The following is a 16,301-nucleotide window of genomic DNA, read 5'->3' on the forward strand; positions in this document are numbered from 1 at the left end:
CGCCGCGACTCTATGGTGCCCGCGGCTCCCCGGCCAGTTCCGCCCGCCACCGGCATGGCGGCGGGGGCAGGCTCGCGCCGGCGCTGGTTGGCTGCTGGGCTGTGGCGCGCGCAGGGCGGGCCGCTCGTGCGCCCGCGCGGCGTCTCAGGGCCGGTAATGGCGGGGCTGCGTCCTCCGCTCAGCGGCCGGGAGCGCGGGGGGCCCGGGGCCGGCGCCGGGGCCGGGCTTGGGCTGCCGCTGCCGCCTCCCGAGCTCAGCCCAAGTCTCCAAGCTCACAGATCTGCTCGGGGCCCCGGCGGTGGCTGCTGCACCGGCGCGGCAAGGGCTGCCCGGCGGCTGCAGGGGACAGCAAGCCCTCAGGCCGCGTCAGGGATCGCGCGGGTACCATAGCGTGAGGGGAGAAATGCCTAATTCCCTGGCTAAAAGCAGGCAGAAAGGCTGTGCAGAAGAGATAGTTAGGTACGCTTTGTTAAAACGCCAGTTATTCCCTGGCTGGAACGCATTGTGAGTTCGCCGAGTTAACTGAGGACATAACGTTCTTATGTCTGAAGGGAAACTGTCAGGCGCAATCTGAACGTCTGCAATAAGGCATGATTTATGCTGTCTGGGCCCTGCACTTCTGCTTCAGAAATAGTGACGGTTCTTGCACAGCTGTGTATTTTTGGCTGCTGTTTACACCACTGAAATAAAGTGAGGATTGTGCCGGGAAAGTAGTGCACACATTGGGGTATCACGGTTGTAGGGAACCAGGTAAGGATGTGCGAGAGCATAATGCATCCAGAAACTTGGCTCCTAATCTCAAGTACTTTAACAATTAAACAGTGTGTGCCTTCTGAAGTAGAGAGCAGAATTTACAACTTCTGCCTAGTCACGGTGGTTGGGCTGAGCAGCTGTGTTGTTCTCTCATTCTGGTGAATATTTTAGAAAGTGAAGGCAGGTGCTTAAAGCGAAGGTAGTGAATTCATATGTTAAATTTCCTCTTTGGGGAATATATTTGAGGGGAAATCACCTTATTTTCCTTCCTGTGGTACACAAAACCTAGCATCTCATTTACCGAAAGGAAATTTACCAGGGCAGAGGTTATAACTGAGGGACACATGGCGTTATGAGAAGCCCCTACAGTGCTGCACGTTAGTAGTTTTCTTTTTCATGTTGGGAAAGCGTCTCTTCCTAGAGAGGAAGACTGGTTTGTAATGGGACCGTGTCCCCATGGCCATGATTCGTGACTACCGTGAGCACTAGAGGGTGCCAGAGGAATGTCTGCAACATCCTGGTGCCAAATATCATCATAAAATTATTTCAGCTAGTATTTTTTATTTGACATATGTAACTCAGACTAATAATTTTGTCAAAGAATTTTTGTTTTGAGACATCTCTGTATCGAGGGACTAAGTTAGCATATGTCAAGAGTGAGTAGAGGCAGGCTTTATAAATGGAAATTTGAATTTTGATAGTGATTCCAGAGTTGGCCTTTTAAATAATTTCATCCCTGTGTATGCTTTGGTCTCTGGTAAATTGTGAAACAGAGTACTTGTTATACTTTGAGTTTAATTTTAAATATTTGATTTTGAATGTAGTGTTCTCTTTTGGAGGTTAGAAGAATATTTAATACTACTGAGTTCTTGATTATAATGTCATGTGATAATGGTTTGATTTTATAAGTTCTTTAAGTATCTTGGAAATACTGGCTGATAAGTACTCAAATTTTTGAAGCATATTTAGTTTGTCAGTAGAGCTGGTTAGAATTTTTGTTACCAACAATTTCTGATAAGGAGATATCAGTTACCTAGTAGGGAGGTAATGACAAGGTGAGAAGCCTTGCAAGGAAGCAAAACTGAAAACTCATATTAGAATTTGCCAACATGGATTTCACATAAATTTCTTCCCTTTTCATGAATTTCTTGATATTTTAATATTGTTTTTTATGGGAAAAAAGGGAATAGGCTTTGTTGTCTGGCCATTTCTAGTAGTTAGTAATCTCTTCCTTTTATGGAAATAGAAAAAAGCATAATGTAAAAGGCCAGCAGAAGCTCACCTTGTGGTGGTGTAGATGAGCCTGACCTCTTCTTCCTTCACTGGATTGTGCCTTTCCTCTTGGAAAGGACATTCTGTGGAGACGAGGTACCAACTGAACATACAAGTACAGCTGTGCTTTTGTATACACAGGTTGTGAATAGTCTTCTAGCCTATATATGGGACTTACTTACGGTCCTGTATATGTGTTGTCCCATATGGCAGTTTTTAAAAGCTGTGCATCATCTGCATTTTATGCATCTGTATGTGCTTTATACCAAAGCAATCACAGAAGAGTCAGGGATTCAACTGAGCCAGCAAGCGCCTGGTAAATAAAGTGCCAGGAGTGTCTTCCAGATTGACCCAATAGAGAGAGCGGAGCCAGAGTGTTAATCCATATGCATTTTAAAGCTTGTTTTTGCTCAATGAAAAATAGCTGTTATGTTGTACAGTTCTGTGATGGCAGTGCCAGTCAAATACAATTGTTACTAACTGCTTATTGCTAGCAGCCAGATGTAGAGGTGCAATGCTGGTTTTGTATTCTGGCATCTCTCTGCTATTCTGGTAACAAAAAGAAGCTCTGAATAAATAAGTCCGTTATAAGCAGCCATGACATTAAATTACTTTAAATTACTTTATTGATAAGGTATTGGCTACTGCTGGATATTTTTTCCTTTCCACAAAAATTAAAACAGGCAACTTGTAACTTCCTAAAGAGATGCTGAGTATCCCAAAGATACCCTAGTTAGCAAAACAGAGCCTATATTTTTAACTTTTTTTGGAACTGAAACTGGTCTGTGCAGAGAATGTGCTATAAAAAGGCAGACATACTGTAAGAATATATTATTTTGCATGAAGATCTTGCTTCAAGTTTTGTTCACTTTAAATAGTGGCTTTTAGTAAGCAAAGATACAGTTTGAGAGGAGTGGGGATCAAATGAGCCTCGTGAGCTTATTTACCTCAAGCAGCTGCTGAATCTCTACTGTTCCCTGTTCCATAATGGCTTTGAAAGTTGGTGGTTTGTTTTTTTTTTTACCTCCTTACCACTGGCAAAGGAGGCCAAGCTTTGTCCAGCCAGGGAAGGAGAGTACTGCAGTATTTACAGAAAGATTCTGGATTAAATGGAGAGACTCTCAGTCCTTTAGAAACTCTGTGCGTGTAGTCTAACAAATGTTCATGGCCTTGCCTCTGGTACAAACAAGCTGTAACTCTGCATTACTGTGTGTAAACAGTGTTCTGCTGCTAGTGTTCCCAGCCACAAAGTACTGGATTGTAAGCTTTACTGTTCTCTTGTTCATCTGACCTGTGTTACTTTTCCACTACTGATAATCCCTCAGTTTTTTTAAATCCCATCCCATTCCTGTTGAAAGCAGCAAGAATAGGGTCCAGCAGTGGATTACGTGCTTAGTGACTGGCAGGCCAAAGAGACTGGGGTCTGGGTGCAACTTCTAGTGTCTTGGTGAAAAGTTGCACTGTAAAAAATTGGAACCCATGAATAAAAATGGTACTTTTTTGCATTACTTAATTTGGATTAACCGTCTGCACTACTTTTCCAGAAGCAATTCAGAAAGCAAGCATAGACTCTTATTTTTTTCTGTATTTTCATTATTTACTTAACCATCTCTCTTTAGGATTTTTTTTTTTTTATCTTTAATGGCAGAAAACTCTGGGAGGGGCCTCAAAGATTGATAGATAAGATCAGTGAGGGTGATGCTTCAGAACTGATGGGAGTCCTTTCCCAAGTAATGTAATACAATGGGTCAGGTCATGACCCACTTTCCCTCTTCTGATATTGAAGCTTGCAGGGTTTACCTGTTTTTTCCCTCTCACACACCTGTTTCTCATGAGAAATGTATCCTCTGCTTTCTTCCTGCATTTTGCACTGATGTTTCTTTCATGCCTTGGCATTTGTCTGACACACGTAGGCTGATGTTTGCTGAAGGGTATGTACCCTTTCCTATTTACAGGTCTCCTCTGAGGTAAACGATGCCAACAGACCTCTTTAAGTATATTGATGTTGGGGTAAAACTAATTTCCCAAATTATTTCCAAGGGCCAAGTGATGCCTATTAGGTTTGGGTTTTTCTCTTGCAGCGGCTGTGGAGTGGATTTTTTTTCAACGGTTGTATTGAGTTTCATAGCAGGGAAAAATCTTTTGTTGCCAAGTGGTTGTTAACATCATCTCTACTGGCAGAAGGATGTTGGAGGGGAGAGTGAATCCAAATTTACTCTTTATTTCAGAGTTGTGTCTTTTAATGTACAATGTTTTTATTATTCTGATTAAATGTTGCTGCTTTAAGTAGCAGAAGAAAAATAAAAACCTCATACCATGATGTATTCCAAACTGGGGCTTTTTAGCTACTAGGAACAACAGTTGGTCATCACAGAATAGCTTTGTATTTTGAAGTCTATTGGACTGACAGAAATTAACAGGAGAATACCTCCTAGCTTACATGCAATTAACAGGTTAGGTAAATGTGTGCAGTGTTGTTTAGGCATGACACCCTCCAAAATCTCTCCTGCCTAACGCAGACACAGTTGCTCAGCTGTACCACTCTATGCCTGTTCTTTCAACAATCTGAATTCATAGGCAGTAATTATAACTAAAGGATCTTATAAAATGGTATGCACATATCGATCCATTACATACTTTACACACCCTTTCCCAGTTTACTAGAACTTGGTAGGTGGTGGAGCGAAGATTGTGTTTATGTTTGTTGCCTTTAGCGATTGTTGCTAATGCTTTGTAGCTTTTAGTGGCACATATTTTTTCTGGAGGCTGCATGCTATATTGGCACAGTGTGCTCCTGATACACGCGGTGTATTTGCAGGGCACTGACAGAGTAAAAAGTTCATAGTAATGAACTCCAGCTGATTTTGTGACTTAGAAGGAAAGTACTGGTCCAATGAACTAACGGTAGTGCCATATTTTTGCAGGCAGGAGTAGCAACATCCTTGCTGTCTTCAAATGACACAGATGATGGCAGGTCTTATTGAAGGATCCCAAGAGGAATATTTGGATAAACTTCTGGACTTATTTCATGACAGGCTAGAAATGTATTCCTGCAGAAAGTACCTAAGTTGCTAAAAACCATACATCTGGTCCATCTGGAGCAAACACTGTAAAAGAAACCTACCTTCAGGAATTAAAGAACTGTTGGAGTTTATAAGGTATTTGTTACAATTTATAATTAGTTAAATGGAGAGAAAACACACTGTGGAATGAAAACATTTATTTGGGGTACCTTGGTGTTCATGAACACTTAAGCCAGCCTACTGTTCCAAATGATACTTCATCTAGTTTTGCTCTCTTTCTGTTGGACTAAAATGTTTCACTTTTACGAATAAACACCTCAGGTTGTACTGTTGGAGGACATCTGTGTGAGTTTATGCCAATTAAAATTCTTTGGACGTTGTAGTAAAATTAATGTTAATTTGATTTACCTGGTTTTTGCATACGTGTTACTCCTGAGAGAGAGAAACTTCCTGAGATACCTGTTCCTCTAGATCCTTTCCCTCCAAATTGTTTAATTGGGATATTTTGCTTATTTGTGCTGGTTCTGTTTCTTTTTCTCTTTCATTTCAATACATTCTCCTGTCTTGACTATGTATTTAAGTCATGCCTTGCTCTTGGTAAATTAATACATCCTCAAGCTGTTACGGTTTCCATGGCAGACTTCAGCTTGACCTTATTAATTTTTTTCCACCCTCTTTGAAGGTAATTAATCTAAATTCTTGTGGTCTATTCTGTGTAGTTTCACTTCAGGATCCGTAATAGGCTTTGCATTGTCTTCACTGCTATTCTGCTTGTAAACTGCAATAAAACTGTGTGAAATGTGTTTTTGTCTGAAGCCCTTTGTCTTTACTGTGCTACTGCTACAACCTTGCCTGCTTTCATATCCAAATTATTTTCTTCCAAATTTCAAAATTTGAGTAGTTTCCTGAGCATTATCAGAAGAAAAGAAGCTGACACTCCCTAGCAGTTGCCTCTGTTTCTGAAGAAAAATGCCCCAACACATTGCACAAACTAGTGGATAGTTTGTCCTGCTGTTTTGCAGCCTTAGTAGATGTCTAGGTAGCTAATGTCCTTTAATTATCAGTTATATTGACATATGCAGGTCTTTCCTATTTCAAAGATGATTAAATAAGATTTATCCACAAACGTCAAATACAATATTTTGCCTCCACTCTTCCCTAAGACTTGCAGCTGTCATCATTTAGGAGAACTCACGGTTACTGGCTGTGAAAGGCCAGACAGAGCTCCTGCCAGAACCATTAAAATCTTCTCTTTGGTCAGCCAGCAGACTAGCTGTTGAGCTATTTGAGGCCCTCCCTTCCCCCAGAGACTAGGTTTGTTGTTAATGCAGTGCTCTGTGTGGAGGAGAAAAAGGAGTCAGAAATGTTTAGTCTCTTACATGATGGTATAGGAGGAACTAAAGTACTTGGCTGGCAAGGCAGAGAGTTTGATAAGTACTCGGTTTCTTTATAAACTGTATTGTTTGTTAGCCACATGATGACTTCTGTGGAATCTGTGCTTTTAAGTATCAGATCAGAGAAGCAGGACCAAAGTTAGTTTGCAGTGTTAAATAATCTTGCCCTAGAGGATGTGTAGCTTTTGAAATATCCAAAATAATCTAGGTTGTCAAAGTAAAATAGCAAAGGTATTTGCAACTGACTTTTTGTGGCTAAATTTTCTTCCTCTATTGAGCAATTATGTCTGTAGACAAAAAAAAAATAAAAAAATCCTGAGAGCTCCACAAAAGAGTGGCTGCCAAATACAACAAAGGTTTCCTGTACAAATCTAGAAAGCCAGGCTTCAGTCGGCCTTATGGCAAATGCTGAAATTTGCTTACATCTGCATTTTGTTTGAATGAGTGTGCTTCAGGCCCACGGAAGGAACTGTTAACTTTCTGGATTATGAGTTTTCAATTTAGATAAAAAAAAAACCCAAAAGGCAAATGGTGTAAGAGAATACCATATTAAATGGTTTGAGTGAAATTTTGTACAGCTTATTTTTACTTGGATGCTGCTATTTATTGCTAAGACCCCACAAGCAAAGAACTGTAATGCTAAAACATTTCTATGGACAGTGCAGCAGGTTCTTCCTATTTTCTGTTACTTGAAGCTGATTGAATGTTTACTGATGAAAAGTAATTTCTGAGTGTCACTCTTACAATGTTGTAACAGGAAGCATTTTTGTTTCCATCACACTAGCAGACCTTGCCAGTTGTGTTTGGTAGGCAGGTATCTGGCATGGACTGGTGAGTTGAGCAATTTTCCTTCTTGTTCTCCTTTTTGGGCATTGATGTGTTGATATCAGAAGAGTGATTTCTCACCCTTTTGTCCCCCATGTTGTGGTTCTAAGTCTGTTATGGGTGTGTGCAGGAGGAGTAGTGTTTAATTTATAGGTGTGTGGAAGAAACTGAAACATAAGCCAAAATAAAATGGAATAAATATCAAAGTTCTGTAACAAACCTCTCTGTCTCATATGGACTGAAAGCAACGAAAACTATTTTTCTCTGAAATATACTACCTACTTCAATTGCAAGCTAGGCTGTTTGCTGCCTTGGAAGTCTAAAGAAAATTAATACAGTTTATACTTTGTCACACTTTGGATTACTCAGGCTTCCAGTACAGAGCCTGCTTTGACCTAGGATGTCCAAATGTTGAAAACACAAGTCACCTGAAACTAAAATGGAATAATCTTTGGGGGAAAAAAAGTCAGTAAAGCTTTATTTTCCTTTCTTATTTGTGGATGCATATGTAATAATAATTTTGCTTCAAAACTTCAAGCTGAAAAATAGCTTTTGGTTTCTATCAAGCATTTCCTTCAAAAAGAATTAATAATTTATGCTAGATTCCTAAGAGGCATGTTAGGTTAATGTTAGGTACAGATGGATGAAAAGGAACCTCCTCAAGGACAAGAGGAAAAAGTTTTGTTGAATAGATCAGTTGTTTGTCTCACTGTGATTTTGAAACCTAGAGGACAGCTGAGTTTTCCAGCAGCACAAGCAGGAATGTATAAAAAATAAGGAGGGAGTTCACACAGCAAAGCAAGATAGTGTGAAGGTAGAAATATCACCTTTTCTTTTGACAACACTGAAAAGGCAATAGGTGAACAGAGCATATGATAGGTGAGGGAACAGATCTCAGTGTGATGTTACAGCTTTCTGGCTCATTAAGCGCACCAGGAATTGTTAGAAGATCCAGAACAGAACAACAGAACATTTGGGGCAAAAAGGTGAGGCTTTCGGGAAAGACAGTGTTCAAAGCTGAATGTTGTAAACTATAATTACAGCCTGAAAAGGCAGGCCCTGGGTTGGAACTTGTGAGGCTTAACAATGAGGAATGTCTTTCCTTTTGTGTCCCCTGTGAAAGGATGCGAGAAGTCTAAGATCAAGGTACAAAAAAGATATTTATGGAATGTCATCGGCACAACAAGAAGCAGTTTGTACTTGGGGTGGAGGACTGACAGAAGTACAAAGGACTGGAAGGGCATGAAACTGAATTACTGACTTTTTTCTAGCCCAGAGTTTTGAGAATCCATGGAGATAGTAAAAGAGATACTATAGTGCCAGCTGCCTGTGCTGTACGGGTGAAATCAGTTCCCATTTTTCACTGTTGTCTTCCACTTCATTTGCCATAAAGTTACATATAGTCTGAAAAAAGAGAACTTTTTAAATTAAACAGTGGAAGCTTCCAGCCTAATCTTTCACAGATAACAAAATGAACATGATCCTGGCAGCAAAGACAGGCCTCTTTGTCAGGGTCTTTGCATCCTTCCCAAGGGTTTTTCACCAGCAGTGTTAGTACAGTATGGCATAGGGACATCTAGCTTTTCAGTTTGCACTGAATAATCACAATCACATGCAACCACGCTGCAGTTCCATCAAAATGGCCAAATTACTTAAGATGTAGGTACTGTTCACTCTGCGTAGGAGAACAGAAGGAGATTTACAGAGGTTTATTTCTACATTTTCTGTGGATGATGCAACTTACATAGAGTAAAGTGAAATTACTCGAGGGAGAACTTGGTAATAAGCCTTTTTAGGAAAGGACCTCGACGCTGGCAGTGTCACGCAGACTGGGATGATACCAGCCCTTTTTCTCTGATGATGAAAAAAAAATCATCAGTTTTCAGATGCTTTCATTAGGTCATTCCATTAGAAATGGAAGTGCTGGACATGTTTTGATTTGGAATTATGCAGTGGAAAAAGAATGCAGTTGTATTTTATCTATAAAATGGCTTTATAATTCAGAGTTTACATAAACAAGTGGGCTACTAAGCAAGCGAAACATTTTAAACTGAAGATCAAGCTAAGCGAACTTGATAATTGTATCTTCAATTCTGATGTAAAAGTGGCACATGATAAGCATTTTTGTTACTCAGTTTAAATTATTTCATGTGAAACTTGTTGTATTAAGTGAGAATTTTATCAAGAATTGATTTGGCTTGTTTTTGTCTGGGACTAATGTTACTGTGTCGTGGTGCATCTTTCTTAACAGAAATATTTCTGTGTGATTTTATATGTGATACTGAGGCCCTTTTATTCTTTGAGAGCAACTTCCATAAATGCTGAAGCCTGCTTGATGTATGTGGCTGTACTTACAAACAGCCCCAGAGCTGGGGAAGTCACGATGCCAGTGTCTGAACAGGAGCATTCTCTTGCAGCAGATAGATCTGGAAAGAGGAGGCAGAGACAGGTTGTTTAATAACGCCTGTAGCCCATATTACCAAAGTTTGCAGATAGCAGAACTGGTGTCATGATTAATTAGGAGAAGGACAGGTTACAGATAGAGAATATTATGGATATTTAAAAGGCTAAAGTTAAATAACACGTATTTCTATCACATAGACAGAAGCAATTATTGTTGGTACAGGCATATGAGAACAGTCTGGCGAAATGGTGGTTGTCTATAGGAGCTGGGAGTGGTGGCTCATGAGGTGACTGATGAACAGCTGTGCACAGCTGTAGCTAGGAGAGCTAACTGATCCTTGGATGTGTCTGGGGAAGAGGTGGTAATACTTGCGTTTCCTGAAGTAATGTTTCCCTCTCAAGTTATTCCATTTCAATGCATACATTTAGTTCAAAATGGGTTAAAGAAACTTAAACTGAGAGTAGGCATGATGTTGGTAAGGCTTATTCTCTCAGGTAACTAGCGTAACAATGATGGAGAAGACCTGTTTGCCCAAAGCTTGGCAACAATGTTTTCTCGTTTGCAAAGGCACAAAAAAAAATCAAAAGAAGAAGAAAAATCAAAATAAAAGTTTTCTGTGGTCTAAATTTGTTAAAAGCCTAAATGAGGGATGCAGGAGGAGGGAAGGAAGGTGCTGGACCTTCTTTGGGTAGGAGGAATAATATGAAATGCTGAAAAATGAATGAAGAGAGAAAGGAAGTAGAAGTTAACTTCTGTGCAGCTTTTGGCTTCTTTTTGTCTTGGTTGGCCTTAGAAATACTGGTTCCTGTTCAAGCTGTTAAAGGTATGGGGTTGCTAGAGAAGGGAACCTCGGTGGGATGGATGCTAGAGGGATGCTCAGCAACTGTCAAGAGCATGCAGCCTTGTTTCTCCTCACCCACATCTTTCCTTCAGACAGTCTCCTGTGATCATTACATAGAATATGATCAACTCGTGTGACTGCTGTACACTCCCCCTTGGCAGCTGCCCAGTGTTCTGGCAGCGGGCTGAGGGAGAAGGAGGCAGAGGAACAATTTGATCATTTTTTCCACTGAGCTAACTGTTGAACACCTTATGTTACACACTGGTGTTTAATGAATTAGCTGTCAGAACGAGAGGGTGAGGAAGTTATAATTTGTGTACAGCAATAGGATATATGTTTAAATATACACTGTGTAGATACTGATAGCTGCTCAGTAAATAGTCACCATAGCAGGTGCTGAAGGACATCCCCCCGTGTTTGGGCTTTCAGAAGAGTACACCTGTGATATATATTAGGGAACCTGAATCATATCATCCTGTTCCCTGTTGTTTATCAGTTCACCTTTATCTGTTTACATGGTTTCAAAATCCATTCCTCTACTTTCTTTGTGCTAGCATCTGTTTTTGGAATCAGGAGACAGCCCTGATTGAATGAGCTGACATGAAGTCACCTCCTAAGTCATCCTCCCCCCACTCTGGAAGTGGCATAGAAGTGCTTTGGCATAGAAGAGAGGAGTGGCTGGAGCCTAATGACTCATACTCAGCTATTAAGTAAAATAGTGACATTTTATTTTGAATGAACTACTTTGTCTTCTACCTCCCTTTCACTGAAAATAGGTATCCTTCAACTCATTTCCAGCCATGCTCTTTAGTTCCAGGACACCTTGCCATAATAAGTAAGGAGAGTGTTTGGAATAACCTGCCCTTTGCCTAAAGGCGGAACCTTTCTTTTAAGCCTGTCCCCTGGCAAACACAGGATTCACTTTCCAGAATGTGACATCAAATTTTTTAAAGGAGATAAAAATAATTATTAAGTGCTCAAGCAAGAGGTCTTCAAGACAGTCTTCTATAAAACCTGAATTAATTCCTTTTAGTCCTCTCCACACACTAGTGTTATCAATTTTAGCAAATTTGAGGGGAGTCTACAGACACTGTGTAGTCAAGAGTCTTGAGACTATGGATTTAATTTTGAGAGAAGTAGAAATACCTGAAAATCTGAAGCACCAGCCAAAACCTATGGAGAAGACTGAATTGCATGTGTTTCCATTCAGCCTTTAGGAGCACAGCTGAGACTTGGAAAGATTACTTCTCCAAGACAAGGCATTTTGCTTGAAGCGTATCACTTGTTCTGTACTGAGTTATAAATACCAAAAGATTCAAACTTTAAAGTGTATGGTGCTTAGGCAGGAGAAGGACAAAGCCTGTATCTCATCCTAACTAACCTAGCTCCTTCTAGGTACAGATTACTCCGCGTAGGAAAAAGACTAAGTCCTCCTGAGGTGAAAGAGATATAGTAGCTATTAACAAGAGTGGCATTTAGTAGTTAGTAGTTCTCTAGCAGTGCACCTGTTGTGTTTCTTTTGTTCTTATGTGAATGATAATGAACTGTTGTGGGTTGAAAAAAGAAACATCAGACTACTATGTTTAACTTGCAGGTAAAATTTTGACATGAACATACATTGGGAGCCCAGAGCTACAGCGGTTAATGTATTCTGTAAAGGTATTTCTTACCTACATCAGCCACTGAATATCCCACCTTCTCTGAGTGGTGAAACTTGTAGTTTACAGGTATTCTACATATAGATTACTTGGCCGTATAAACTAGTCTTTAATATTTTAGTTTTAGTTATTTTGAGCATCTCAAAGCTTGATTCTGTTTCCAGTGTTTACTTACAGTGATGTCTAGTAGAACTGACCCTCCTAGAGTAAAAAGAAGTATCCAGCCCTGGTTATTTTTAAGGTGCTGCCTAAACCCATTTCAAAGCCAATTCTTTAGAGGAAAGCAAAGTCGTCATTCATCTGCTGGAATAGGAATAATTTTTTTTCTAGTTATAGCGGAAAAAGCATTCCATCATGTTGTTAGACCAGCCAAGCAAATCTGTGACATGTTATTAATCAAAATAATATATTGGCTTTTAGTAGGAAAAAGAGAAAACTTGTATTCCTGCTCAAGGAGGTGTCCCGATGTTTTAGCTGTACCATGAAATAGGTATGTGTATTAGTGGCTGTAACAGCAGCAGGGAAATTGGGTTGTTGTGTATTTTTTTCTGAGGTCTTATTTGGAAATCTATGTAAAAATTAGAATATTTTTAGGAAAAAAAGACTTCTGCTTATTTTGCATAATCCAGACACCTACAGAATAACTTCCTGTATTGAACAGGGAAAAGCCAGCATCTTTCAAGCACTTAACGTAAAGCCATATATCACATGACACTTTTCAGTTCGGAGTTTGTTCAAAAGCACCTGACTTCACTGGGAAATACACGATCCATCTATTCTGAGAACCAGGCTTTAAAATTTAAGATAAAATGGAGATATGAATGTTAATATTTGGCTCTTTTGTGTTCTACTTTGGTGTAGGGATTTGATTCTCAGAAGTATTGTCAATCCCCCCAAGTAGCTCTTCTGACTTCACAGCAGTTAGCAAGGTAAATTGTGATGTACAGCTGGGGCTGATACTAGAGGTGGCACCGTAAAAGGTGGGGGTGGGAATAACAAATCCTCTAAATTGGATTTACACTTGCAGAATAACAATAGTAATGCCAGAATAAGTAGATTCAGGAGGCAAATTGAAAACAAAAGTAACTTGTTCATTGCAAACTTTGGACTAGTTCAGTTGTAAGGGCAGTTTTATGGGATCTACTTTCAAGCACACATGCAGAAGAGAAAGCGTGGAAGTTTCATGAGGAGCAGCACAGTATACTGCACAGCCATCCTCATGACGTTGCTTTTTTTTCATGTTGCACTGCTCTCTTCACTAAACTATTTAGATAACCTGCAGTTCACAGACTCCATGTATGAGCACCAAACATCTTACTTTTTGTAGAGAGGTTTGGGATTTTCCAGCACAATGCTCTTAACACAAATATTTTGCATTCTTGCTTCCATCTGGCTTTGGGCAGTAGTGGGATTACTTTCTCTTAATCCTCTATGCTGCTTTCAGAAAATGTGGCATTTAAAAAAGGATGCTTACGCATTAGATGCTTCTAAGAATAGCTTTGTTTTGTATTCCAGAGACACTTACCCCAAATAAATGAAAATAGATGTGTCTTATTTGGCCTTTAGGAATGATAAATTTAGCTAATATTTAAATTCTTCTTGGTTCAAAGTTCTCAAAATAAAATACTGACTACAAGATATAACTGTGCATGCCTCTTATTTTCAGTCACGCTATATGTAGGTTGGGTGACAAAGTCACCTACAGACACCAGCTATCTCAGATGACTAGACACTGGGAAAATATCAGTATAGGTTTGACCTACACATGTGATTATCTCCTAACACTTGCTGCTGGCCAGTGTTGGTCACAGGACAATCGGTCCATCATTGTGTTTTTAAAAGTGAGATTAAAAATAATTTTTGTTTCTTCATTCTTGTTTGTTTTTAGTAAAATAAACACACATTCTCTTATTCTTTTTGAACAACATTTTCAGTGTTCATAAGGGCTTAATATTTTCATATTGAAAACCTTCCTTCTAACTACAAGCTATTTTTCTGTCTTTTGAAGCTCCCATGAGGTAGTTGAGAGAAGCTGAATGTGCTGATGAAATATATCTCCTTGACTCCACAGCAGATTCTTTTCAGTTTTCTGGTTTTTTTTGTTGTCATTTCTTGCAAACATAGCTAGTACTGGCCTAAAAAAAGAATACTGAAACCCAGTCATCTATCTGATCATTTGAGCTTAGCATCTAAAAAAATCTGCACTCTCTTGGCTCTTGTCTGTGTTTGTGCCTTTGACTAATGGGACCAGAAGGGTCCAGGTTTGTGTTCCAAGGTCTGTTTTTTAATAACCACTAGTAAGTTAACAAAGATAACAAAGATCCATGTGCTGCCTGGGTTCTCTCCAGTGTCTATCCATGTTGTTATACATGACATATAATGCCCAACTTTGCAATCTGTAAGGTGTTTGTCGTACCGTCACTCTCTCTAATATACCTGGTCAGCACATACCCCCTTCAATAGAAATAACAGTGCAGCAGGAACTTCACTTTATTCTTTGTGGCTGGAAGTCCTGGAAGGTCTACTGCTGCTCTGGAGAAGAGGTAACGGGAACATTTGTCAGGAGTGGAAAGGCAGAATAAACATGAGTGATGGCCAAATCTTCCCTCATTTTTGTTATTTGGCACTCTTCTAAAAGTGTCTGTCAGCACTCCTTTCTATTGCACAAAATACTGGATATTCCCTTGTTAATAGCATTAAGGATAGAATTTGTCATGTGATACACATGATAATTTCAGCTCAAACTGTGCCTGAAGAGTTACACAGAATTCCTGCTTTAGAGGTGTTTTTTCACCTAATTTACTAAAATCACTAAAATTACTAAAATAAAAAGAAAGCTATTCAATTTGTAAATGAGACAAAGTCTTCCAGCAGTATTTGACAGAGACAACTGGAAGAGTCAGGTGGTGTTATCAGCCAGTGTCATGCTCTGTTAGCCACTGGCATGGGTCAGCCAGGTAGTAAACTTCTTCATCAGTCAACTGAAGTTTGCTCTTGTTTGGTTTATTGATTCTTTACAGATATTTTTTTTCAGAATATGCAGAAATAAGGTTAATTATTGAAGGCTAATCAATAAACTTTTTAAACTCCAAGACACCATGCCATCTGAACTGTAGCAGTTAAATTATACATGCCAAAACAAAGCAACCTATCCCAAAACCCAGAAGAAAATTCACAATGATATTTTTACATTTGGTAAGTTAAGAATTGCTGTGCAAGAGTTCCTTTTTTTTTTTTTTTTTTGAAAAAAGAAAAAGAAGTCCTTACAGTTTTAGGATGACAAAAATAATCTATAGTGTAAATGTAGTCATCACAGTTTTTGGATATCCTTGCTTTGAAATGTGTTGCTATCGAAGTTTAATTAGATCACTTTGGTTTGTGCATGTTGTGCCTGTGTCAGGTCACAGGATTTGTACATTGGTGTGGTTTTTCTCCAGGAAGTGACCAAAGCAAGGAAAAGGAAATACTCTGACCCTAAGTATCTAAAAGAATGCTTTAGTGACTATCTCTTTTCTTCATATAGTAAAGAGGATGGAGCAAAAGGAGATTGGAGGCTGAAGGAAAATGACGTAGCATGTTACGTAGTTTGCATTATGGCATTGGAATGTTCTCAGTTTAATTCACTTACTGACAATAACTCAGAAAAGTTAGCTCTAAATTTTAAAGTTCTCTGTGTCTCTCTGAAGCTTTCCCTGTTCCCTTATGGATACCAGTGCCACGTAACAGTGAGGACTTGTCAGCTGTGTCTGTCCCCGTCCGACACCAAAACTTGCAGTAGAGAATGATGCTGTTCTTTAAGTGGGACTTTGTTGACCCCTGGAGTAATCAGGTTACTGTCTTCTTTTCTTGACTATCATTGAGGTGTGTGAAGTATATAGTTGGCATCACAAGGAGATGCTCCAAAGAAGGTAAATCTAAGATAGTATTATACTACTCCATCTCTCCCCAAAGATAGACAGAACCAGAGGTAGCAAATCACATGTGCTTGCTGGTACCTTCACTTCTGCTGCCTAGGTTATCTCCAGACTACGCTGGTGTGTACATCGTTACAGTAGTTTAAATGAGATTGTTTTTGTAGGTGGCTGTAGTGAAAGAAAAATTTTTGCTACTGTCTTGACTATTATTTTTGCC

General features: G+C 39.5%; 1 long non-coding RNA gene across 1 annotated transcript; it reads left to right on the forward strand.

Annotated features, from left to right (window-relative positions):
- The first annotated feature begins 157 nt into the window (after window positions 1-157).
- Window positions 158-5,380, forward strand: LOC130154456 (uncharacterized). Its single transcript, XR_008823745.1, has 2 exons — window positions 158-750; window positions 4,950-5,380. It is a non-coding gene; the product is annotated as an uncharacterized LOC130154456 (long non-coding RNA).
- Window positions 5,381-16,301: the final 10,921 nt, after the last annotated feature.

This window comes from Falco biarmicus, chromosome 8, assembly GCF_023638135.1.
Source record: "Falco biarmicus isolate bFalBia1 chromosome 8, bFalBia1.pri, whole genome shotgun sequence".
NCBI classification, from domain to species: domain Eukaryota; kingdom Metazoa; phylum Chordata; class Aves; order Falconiformes; family Falconidae; genus Falco; species Falco biarmicus.